Source organism: Dreissena polymorpha, chromosome 4 (genome assembly GCF_020536995.1).
Source record: "Dreissena polymorpha isolate Duluth1 chromosome 4, UMN_Dpol_1.0, whole genome shotgun sequence".
Lineage (NCBI taxonomy): Eukaryota > Metazoa > Mollusca > Bivalvia > Myida > Dreissenidae > Dreissena > Dreissena polymorpha.
Window position 1 is genome coordinate 81,959,227 of NC_068358.1, and position 11,753 is coordinate 81,970,979.

The window sequence follows — 11,753 nt, forward strand, 5'->3', positions numbered from 1 at the left end:
ATCATGTTACTGAGGGAAACGATTAACCATCCTTTTAACAAGAGAAACAAACTGTATACCTTGAAGTTGATTTTTTTTTTCGACTGACATTGTCTGTCATACTTATATGTTTGAAACATGTGATTCTTTATGGGTTTTTTTCCTTTTGGTGACACGATTAATAACAAGACTCAACTTCATGAACAATATATTATCTTTGTTACCTAAATCGTGCAAATACCTCTTTTTGTAAAGACACTGCTTCCTTGGAATGTTAGGCATTGTGTACACTGTTCTGTAGCATACAAACAAAATCATGCGTTCGGTTTTAGTTTAAGGTATGTTTGTTTTTTGCTTCCCGGAACATGTATCGTTAGCTTACGGATAATACATAAGCGTCCATTTTCCTTTTTCGGATGATCAGTTAAAATACGCGTTATTAAATTGTGCAGAAGAAGTATTGGTATTATGCAATACGGGACCATCGATGCTCAAGGCAAACCTGTGCTACGCTGTTCGCTATTAACTCGCGTATGGTTATATGGTTTCATTTGCGGACATTATGACTTATCCGAGTAAACGGATGCAGAAGTTTGTCGTGGGGAACACTGTTCGGATATGTTCTAAAGCTAATTGTACGCTGCCCATATAAATATCAAAATGGAAATAGTTACCATATATTGTTTAAAAATGATGTTGACGTTTTAATTTGTATTAATTATTGATACAAAAATAAGCTGCAAAACATGATTATGTGTTCTGGCGAATGTTTGGAAAAGCCATCATCAAACAGGACCTTGTAATATTCAAAGTAAACATTGACTGTAGTTAAATTTAATAACGGTCATTTTTTTAGAATAGTTTGCAAGCGTACGCCAGTGGGTCAACATTTTTAATGTTGTGTAGCCTTGCGTAAATGATTTGTTGAGCGTAAATGCAGTTGAGCGTGATAGATTACCAAACGCTCTTAGCAATTCACACGGCGCATTATGGAATTATCACGTACATAAAGGTTTGAAATTCTAGTGGACATGGTCGTTAGTGGTAATTTCTGGTAAATGTTGCTTGGCTGTGCTTAGGACGTGTTTTGTACTCGGTCTAGCCGTCGGGCGGCTCTCCCACTTCTGCAACAATGCCTTAGCACGGCTTACCAGCCGCGTAAGGTTAGAAATATGTTCGCGCGTGTTTAAACGCGGGGAAAAAAGAGGCAAGTTACCACGGCTAGCCGCGGCCTTATCGTGTCTGGAGCACTGCTGATCATGTGTTGAGCACGATCGTAAAATGGGAAAGCACTGTCCAATCACGGCTCGGCCTCGTTGGAAGCGCAGCTTGCCACGTATACAAACGGCCGCGAACGGCTGGTCCTTACAGTTGCTGATCTATAAGTCCAAGTTCGTGTGTTGTTCTCAATTTAATAATACCCAGAAAGAAGGTTTCCCCTGCGAAGAAGAAGCCAACTAAGTATATGAAGATCATCCCCAGCTGAGGATGAGGCTTTCAAAGTCTCACAGGCCCATGTAACGGTTCAATTCCAGGCCAAACAGTAGCTTTACACATAATATGCTTCACATCTATAGTCCAATCACATGCGGAACATTACATCCGTGGAACCATATATGTGAAATAATTGACGCCATTTCTATCTAAGCGTTTTGATAACATAACATCAAGATTAATATCCCATATGAACTCTAAGTGATATACATTTAGTGAAAAAAAAACAACACTTTAATTAATTCTTAATGACGTTATACTATCATATATATATATTAAAATGAAATTAATTTGTTTAATGATTTGAGGAAAAGTAAAGAATGGCAACTATTGTCAAAACCTGTTCAGTAGTTGTGAAAAGAAATATGTTTTGTAAACTATTCCTTTAAAAAATGCAGTTGCCAGCACTTCTTCAGTAGTTGTGAAAATATACAGAAGTCATGTCTTGTCAAAGTATATGATGTGTTGTTATATTGGATATTGACTGTAAACTATGCACGGTGTGGAGTGGGATGCCCTCGATCCACTCACAACTATTCACGAGGTAAATACACTTTATTGAACGGAAATAATACTAACATAAAGGTGCTGAATTTCCAATACATGTTGTGATGATTAATATGACATAAACATTTTAATAGTCAAAATTATTGTTTTAGGTGTAGCTTTTGCTATAATTACACCTGTTTACCGTCTAGCGTTACGCGTTCGGATCTTTACGAAGGGGAAACGAAGTTCAACCATATCTTTGGATGGCAATACAGAAAACTTGTCGGCAAATATCACTAGAGAAAATGACATTTATCTGATATTATACATAACAAACGTAAAAAGTTGAATGTCGATGTAAGTGGTGGCTATCTACCAAGCTATTTATTTTCGAAATGTGTTTCAGCTAGCACGATATTCGCACACGCCTTATATTTAGGGGTGGGGTGGGGGTGTGCTTCTGAATCACGATATCCGTGCTGACTATAACTTCAGCTTAGCTCAAAACTCGAGGATCGTGCTTTTATTTCGATCTGAAAACTAGCTAGATATTGAACCAGCTTGAACGTCGCTGCCTTCAAAATGGGATTCATGCCGCTGGGCAATGACGAGTCAGTGCATTTTCTGTAATTTTTTAATGTTTTTTCTTTCGAACCGAATGTGTGTTATGACGTGCTTTTTATATTTTATTAGTCTGAAACTTAAAATATTTGAATTATAAAGTCTGTTTATTGTTCAACCTTCGTATAAATTATTAGAATGTCAACTGAATGTCGTAATAGCGATTTTATAAAATATGCATCTAAAAGAATGCTGACTTTCAAAATTGCAGATTATATATATTAAAGCAAGTTAACTGTTGTTTTCTCTAATGCAGCCAATCATTTGTGATACATTGAGTACAGGATACTACGTGATGTTTACTTTATAAGTGTTCACACATTTACTCAGGTGTATTGTACATATGTGTTTAAGGCTTAATTTTTAGAGACGTTTCACATTCAGATATTGTTCGACTTACTGGAAATACAATTGGAACGACCAATTATAATAACTTGAAAATTGTGTTTACAATGTCTTAAAATTTAATTTCACAAATTTTGAAGAAATATTATAAAAAAATGTTATTTTGATAGTGAAGACTTATGATACTGATATAAAGCAAAGACTATGATCATTTCTCAAGAACAATGCAAGAGTTACTCGCCATCGTTTCCTTTATACAACTGAAAAAAAACACACTATCAAACACGACATAAATCGACAAGTTGAAAGTATTTGAACATACAAATACACTTTCCGAGTTTCAATCTTTGCGTTTAGTATAATGTATTCAAAATTGTTTCATGATGTTCATGTGTATAGTCATGTTTAAACAATGATTCCTAACAATCATTCGGATTGTTTTCGTCTCAAAAGCACTGTGTGGAAATAATATAGTGTGTGTTCATGTTCTTAACATATGGCTATTACTGATTATGACATCAACTTTAGCCAAACATTCAGTTAACTGCCATGCTTTCCATTTGCGATCGATACGTAATCAATATGTTGACTTGTCTATATGTTGTCCATAAGTTAAGAAATACAGGACAACTACCTATTTGGGAAATATATGCCTTACATCTGCTCTTAATTAAAATATATCATCATTAGCTTCTACTAAAAATAGCAAAAACATGGTGGATAAACCAACTAAACTTTGATATTTTGTTAACTACTAGTATTACTGACCCACGAGTTATTTCCCACATAAAATAGGACTATGAAATGACAAGCAGACATATTCCAAATCCTTTTTACGGATGTATCTTCTTGAGTTTATCATTTTAAAGTCATTGGCGTCGCTCTGGAGAGCGTGGACTAGTATGTAATGCATTTTTTTCGCTTATGGAAGAAGTTATTTTAAGGATCAATGTATATATTTTTGTTTTAAGAATATCTTGCATAGTGGTGGTTTTTTGTGTAAATTAGTGTAAATAAGTACAGCATTTGTGCCTATTACATTTATTACATCATTTATGGGAGGCGGAAAACTACAACGGGCGAGGCATGGTCAGGGGTGATAACCCCAAAAAAGGGTTAGGGTAAGGGTTAGGGTTAGGGGTCGGGTTAGGGTTAGGGTTGGGTTTAGGCTAACCAAAACCCTTACCCGACCCATAACACTAACCCTAACCCTTAACATAACCCTCTAACCCCCCCTTGCGCAAAACCATACCATGCCTCGCCCGTTGTAGTTTTCCGCCTCATTTATTGCCAATAATGTAAAGCTAATTGTTTTAATTAATAACTGATCCACAACTGATCACAGGGGAAATATCACAGGGACTGGGCAAATACGCGAAACTTTCTGGTTTTGTATAAAAAAAACATAATCAAAATATATTTATTTTGTGGTTTTTCTAATTTGCTTATTTAGTGGAGATTCAATTAAGTACGATATTTGACGTCCTATCGCGCAAGCAAGTTTATTGGAAAGCGTATTGGTACGAAAACGTACAATGTTTAAGTTTATTAATAGACTTATAATAACGATCGCTATACACAACTTCACCAAATAGCAGTACATAAATGATGTCCGCCGGAATAGCTCAGTTGGGAGAGCGTTAGACTGAAGTTGTTTACGCAACAATCATCTAAAGGCCCCCGTTTCAATCCCGGGTTCCGGCACGAACGGAACAGTTCGGCGGATGACAATTTTTTTCAGTCAGGTTAATAAATATAATAAAGCTTTATTTTATGTAGACATTTTAAAATCCATTTTACTACAATTGGACATTTTTAATAAAATTAATGGATGCCGCGTGGTAACAAAGTTAATTTAAATTTCTTACATCACTTAAATATCTTATAAAAAATACACGTGTTTTTATATTAACAAATAAATGCAAACAACACATCTATCATCCATGTATTTTTATGGTTGTCTATCATAGGCACTAAGTACTATCCCTACCACATATAGAGGGCGAAGCGCGACACGTATGATTGATACAAACAATGAGTTGCGATAAAGGAAGCAGCCGCTTATCAAGGATGAGCTGTGTCCCAGCAACCCGTTTCCATAGAGTCAAGCACTCCTCGAAGTATTTTTATGAAAATATAGAGCGCGAAGCGCGACACGTATTTCTATCCAGGTGGTATGGGCCCTTTAGCATTATCCGACCATTACGTCCATAGTTATCTTCCTTAGAATTTGAGAAATTTTGAAATCCTTGTTCGAAGTCCAAAATTTTCATCCGATTGTTCCCAAACTTGCACAGTTTTTTTTTTATCAATGAGGACCCAACCCAAATTCTCTATATGAGCAATATCGGACCATAAGTCCAGAATTATGTCTCTTTGAATTTAAAAATAAAAGTGAAAAACTGCTTGGTTAGGTGATCTTGTCAACATTTTTCATCAGATTCTTTCCAAACTTACAGTGTCTTCATATCAATGGGCATTTTACCTCATTAAAAATGAAAAAAAACATCGGGACAATAAGTCCAGAATTTTTTTTCTATTAAATTTGACAAAATAAACAATTTCCACTTGTTTAAAAGATTTCACAACTTTCGTCTGAATCTTTCCAAACTTGTTAAGTGTTTTATATCAGTATTACTCGAACCCTATTGAAAATGATGAATATCGGAGAAATAAATCTATTATGATCTTTTACTGAATTACAAAGTATTGTGAAATGCAGCTTCTTTATGCAATTTACAGTTTTTATTCAATTGTTTTTCAAACTTTTACAGCGTTTTCATATCAATGAGTACTCAAACGCTATCGTAAATGAGCAACGTAAGAATGTAAGAATAAGTTCAGAATCATCTCTCCTTGAAGTTGAGAAAAATGTGAAATTACGATTACAAGATTAAGCAGATTTTTTAAAACCTACACAGTTCTGTTCCATTAATGAAAACTGCACACGGATGCCAGTAAAAAGGAAACCAATGTTAATAAAATGAACGATTAAATATTTGGGGGTTACAACACAAAATCATAGATAATGGTTATTTGGGGATTATAACACAACATCATCAATAATGGTTATTTGGGGGTTATAACACAATTTTATAGATAATGTTTATACCAGTATCTTTTTCTATTTTTTTTTAAATAATTGGCCAATATATTAATATTTACAGTAGAAAAAAAATCGTTCCATGTAACTTCATTGAGTGCCTTTTACACTGAAATTCCCGACGCCCTTTGATGCGTTGCATCAATACTTATCTTGTAATACAATTGAATGTAGCATTGAAGGTCGCTGTAGTGGTGGGGGACATAATAAGACAATGTAATCAATACTAAAAAAAATATAACCAGTAACACCACACAGTAGGATCGGTCATATTAGTATAAACGAACAGCTAACATACCCGTTGTGTGTTACAAGAAACGTTTGAACATGAAACCGTTTAAAAAACCAATCATTTCCATTGACCAATTCTGTCATCTCAGTTTTAATCATGTTATGTGTATGGTTGGTAGTCAGTTATAAAAGGGATATGAATCTCATAGCAGTTACACAGATTTTATGTTTATGGTTGGTGTTCACTTATAAAACTATGAGATAAGAACAAGAATTTCTCCTGATACAGTTTCTGTATTCCCATCGTCGCTAGATTAAATTAATTTTCGAATCCATATCAACCGAAAATATGTCAAGGTATTTGTAATGAAGGCTTATGGTGTTTATTTGCAGTGACACATACTTCGATTGTTCAAACTTGATTTGCTCAACATTGTGATCGAACGCGCTTGCGGTAAATGAAATATAAACTCTACTGAACACTTGGTACGAACGCACAATACTTGCTTTAAGTAGACCATAAGCTGCACATACATATGCCTGCAGACGTACAATATTATATCTGCAATATCCTTGGCTTGGCTATTTTAATAATTACATCCCCTTCATATACCTAAAAGGGAAACAACTTGTTTATGTACATGTTGAAAAATATACTCATTCGTATGTCCCCTTGGGGTGTACGTATTCTTTAATTAAGAGAGTTTAAATATTGCTTACTTTAGTAAATTGCAAAATATGGACTTCAATAGTGGGCATTACTTTCAAAATCACTGACTAAATGAATCAATACATTCACTGCTTTATTTCGTGCGCGCATATAAAACAATAACTCCGCCTCTCCGGAGATCTTACTGACTTTAGAAACATATTTCCACATATTTACAACTAAATTACAACATAAAATATATTTCAAATTGACGTCTTATAAATTAAAAAAATAAACCATAAATATCTTTCTAAAAGACTAACTGCGCAAAAATTAATATTGAGGTTACCGGCCTCATAAACGCATGACGGAATGTATGATTCTCTATGTTTTCAACTTAATAAACCTAACCAGTAGGGATTCATCGATAAAAAAAATTGATCTATATATTCTCTTGTATCACTGGGTAATACAACAATTACATTCTTACTGCACATATACACTTAAGAAATATCATTTTAGTGCGTCTTATTACGATAAATAATTTACCAATTTTATATATTAAAGGGATTATATATTCACAGATTTTTGCATGTTTTGAAGTCTGTCATTAAATGCTTTATGTTGATAATTGTAAACATTGGAAATAAAAGCTCCAGTGAAAAATCGAGAATAAAATTTAATAAAAGTAACCCACAACTGGGTTCGAACCACCGACCCCTTGAGTCCTGGAGTTAAAGTATAATCCATTTAGACCACTCGGCCATCCGCCCTCACACTCACTGTACAAAGTATTTTATACTTTATATAGAATATATAAGCTATCTGCGTAGTTTCACAAAATATAACGACAACAACAGAACTCTCTAAATTATTCAATCGTTTCGCGTCGCAACGCTTTATAATTTTTAAGTTTTTAAATCGTCAAACGATGCATATATTGGTTATTTAAGAGTTTGGTAAATGATCAGTATTGCTGTTTCCTCGCAAATATTATAACTAAAACGAAAAGTTGCGAATCTCAAACAACTTTTTTAAATTTTGTCAATTTACCAAAACGTGACAAGTCCCCTTTAAGTCTTTGTAAATGTTAAACAATATAGGTTTAAGCAATCTCTTATCGAGACTTTGATAAAAGGCAGAATTGTTATTTTGCACGTGCACAAACTTTTGTTTGATGGATGCGGTCGTTATGTTTTAATTAAAACTTTAAAATATTTTTTTTAATTAAAACTGAATCTATTTAAAGGACTGTGCTCATAAACATTTAAAACAACTCTGTATACTAACCATGTCATGCAAACATTTTATTCACCATTGCATCAACGCTGTGTGTCAATGAGAGAAAACTATTTTTTAATGTTGAACTTGCTACACTCAATTAAAATAAGCGCACTTGTGTCTATAGCAAGTGAATTGTAAATCACCCATTGCTAGCATTGAAACCACAACCTCGTTTGATTTAAAAAATGATAGATAGGATACTCAAAATTCAATGGGACGCAATTATAGTGACGCCGAGATATCATATGAATATTTCATGGTTGTTGGTACAGCTTGACATTATCTTAACGGTAATCTCGGGAAATGAATCATTTGTTTTAATGCCATCATTGATGTCAGTTTCAGATTCTTGAGATAAAAACAATTCGCCACACATCATCAGTATGCTATCGTTAAAAATATAAACTATTTATTAATTAATTCTTATTATGCTTTAAAAGAACCACTACGTCAACCATAACAGTCCAAACATGTCCCATGATCAGATATCTGACTGTTCCGGGACTACATCAGTTATTCCGGCTCAAAACCTCACACTTAGACAGGAGGTATTTGTTTAAAAGGCTCGTTTACACAATTGACGTCACCAAATACGTACTAAACGAAACCCACAAACGCTAGATTAATAAATCCGGCTTCACCAAGAAAATTTTCGAAAACTAAAAAGCGTTTTTAGCATATCTTGTATAACATGTTTGAACATTGTTGCTGCTACGTAGTATCAGTTTGTTGTATAATCATATGCACGTATACATTATTTGTCTTATATTGAATAAAAAAAGAGAAAAAAAAAGCGTTTTTACGTTGCAAAACTTAACATAATAAAAAATTAAACTTAAGTGTCTGCTTGAACAGTAGTGTTTATTGCCAAATCCATAATACCATATGTAAGATTTGCTTTCATTAAAGGTTCAGATTGAAAAAAAGAATCCTTACGTTTGAAAAACCTTTCGTACGAACTTTATGAGATATCGTGCAGATGTATATAACACAGACACGAGGCTGATGTTATATCTTTCAAGTCGATTAAAAGCTCTAGATTATTTAACAGTTTAAAGAACATCTGTTCTAAGCTGAGGGCAAGTGTTAAGGCTGACGGCTGACTTGCATCCTTTTCAAATCTTAAATCGGTGAAAAACAACTATGTATATCTTCCGTGAGGATATTTTCTCTTTTCATAATTATTTGATAACGTCTTTTCATAAATATTAAAAACACGGAACATTTGTTTCAAATGATATTGGCGACATCATCGCGCCAATGAACTCCGACGATGAAAGTATTGCAGAGAGAGCCTTTCACTTTTAACATGTGATAAACAAAATACAAATATTTTGTTTACAAATCGGGATGATTGTGAGTAACCTATATTTTTAGGTAATGATTCCCAGAAGAGATTGCCCTGTCAAAAGTAATGAGCACTGTCCATGCCAAGGTCGTAACCTCGAAATAGTCCCGTTACACAAGTACTTCGATGTATACATATACACTTTGCTGGATCCTACCAAAAGACACTTTGGTCAAACAAGTCCAAAAAGCAATTACAAGTAAATTCGTGTACAATTTTTTAAAAATTCTTTACACACACCATGACGCAAAATCGGTAAAGTATGTTTATTCTTGTTTTATTCGTAACTTAAAAAAAATCATTTTCAACACCACAACTAATGTATATTTGAATTTGATTAAATTGTTATGTTTCACATGATTAAAATGTGTGATCTTTATATTCTCGGCCAGTGGCTTATATGTACAGGTAATCTTCTTGTACCTAACCGTAACGAATTAAAAATATTCTTTAAACTGTTCAGTTATATGATTATTATATGCTTGAAATTTATGTTTTTACCCGCCAATATTAATTCATGCAGTCTCTACATAGAAGATTTCCTTTATGACTGAACAGCCTTTTAACTCAACAAGCATATTAGTTAACAGAGTTAAAGTACCTGCGTTATTCTTAGGTCAAAGAGTGTTTAGGTGAGTATCGTGGGGTGGACGATAGTTGGTGTTAATGATGGGTGAGTATCGTGGGGTGGACGATAGTTGGTGTTAATGATGGGTGAGTATCGTGGGGTGGACGATAGTTGGTGTTAATGATGGGTGAGAGCCAATCGCAAATAAACATGACTGTTGTCAAATACCTTTTTCCTTGAAAAAATAAATGTTTGGAGTATACAATAATATTCCAATAATTCTTATTGTATTGCAATATGGGTTTTCTAAATTGTATTACAAATCGATATTCCGTCATGGCAATCTAGACCAACATATCCCATATTACATGTATCCATTTTAAGTAGACAAGGATGACCGGTAACGTGATTTCTTCGACTCTATTATATTCTATATACAAATAGAGCTTGTCACAATTTGAAAGACCTCAACACCGCTCGTTGAAATACGAAGCAACTTGATACAACTAGACGCCTGTCGGGCCACTTGTCATTAATATTTGTAATTTTTCAACAAGCGGAACAGTGTACATGTTTTACCTTTTGCTATTGGTCCACGCGACTAGCTTTCTGCTCATGGAGGTAATATGTGATTAGTTAATTTTACTTTGCATGTTAAATGACTAATCTAGTGTCCAGAAAAGCAGATTTATGGCAAAATAAGACATTTGACATTTGTGTGTGACCTTGATTATTTAACAAGGCAGATGGGTGCTATTTTCTACAAGTCGTCTCATGATAGTGAAAATTTGTGTTAATTTATTACACAGTGAATGACAAAGTTACAGCCCGGATAAACTCGGACGAACGCACGCAGACACGAACTTACGCTCGAAAACTATTACTGTTATTTCTAGCCCACTTTAAGTGAGCAGGAAAAATGGTACCATTGAGCTTTTCCAGCTTTCGGTCATTGTTTTGAACCAACTTGTTGATAATTTGTTATAAAATATTTGAATATAGAGTATATAATTATCATGATGTAATATGCATATCTAAATTGCAAAAGGAACATACCGTTTTGACTGTTTAATATCGAATGATAACAATTGCACTAGCAAAGCTTCATATAAATCGGAACCATCACTCAGGTTTGAATAGTGTACACTAAAAGGTGATGACGAACGCCTTCGGACAGACAGACAGAAAAAAATGCAGGATGATTCCGGTATACCCACTTTACTTCAAAGAGGGATTAATTGTCGTACATGTTATAGTATTTTGGTAAATAATTATTCTGATTGTAATAATCGTTGAATTACATTGGGGATATTCATAATTGCACTCTTCTATCAACTTTCCATAGGTAACATTTAAATTTGTCTCGAAATGAATATATAAGAACAACGTTGCCGCATGCTATTTTAAGAATTATTCACTTGATAGGAGTCGGTTTTAAGGGACACTGTATAAATGTTAGTTAATTCTGGTCCCGAAACCTAACGAACTGCGTGTACTGGTGTATGTGTCGTTTATTTTAGTACCGGTTTATTAATCATGATTGCGACCTTATGTCTACTGTAGACGCGGTCCCAATTTAATCGCAACCTCGGACACTTTATTTTCTGACTAATGACATATTAAAGGGAATTCTGTTGAAAAT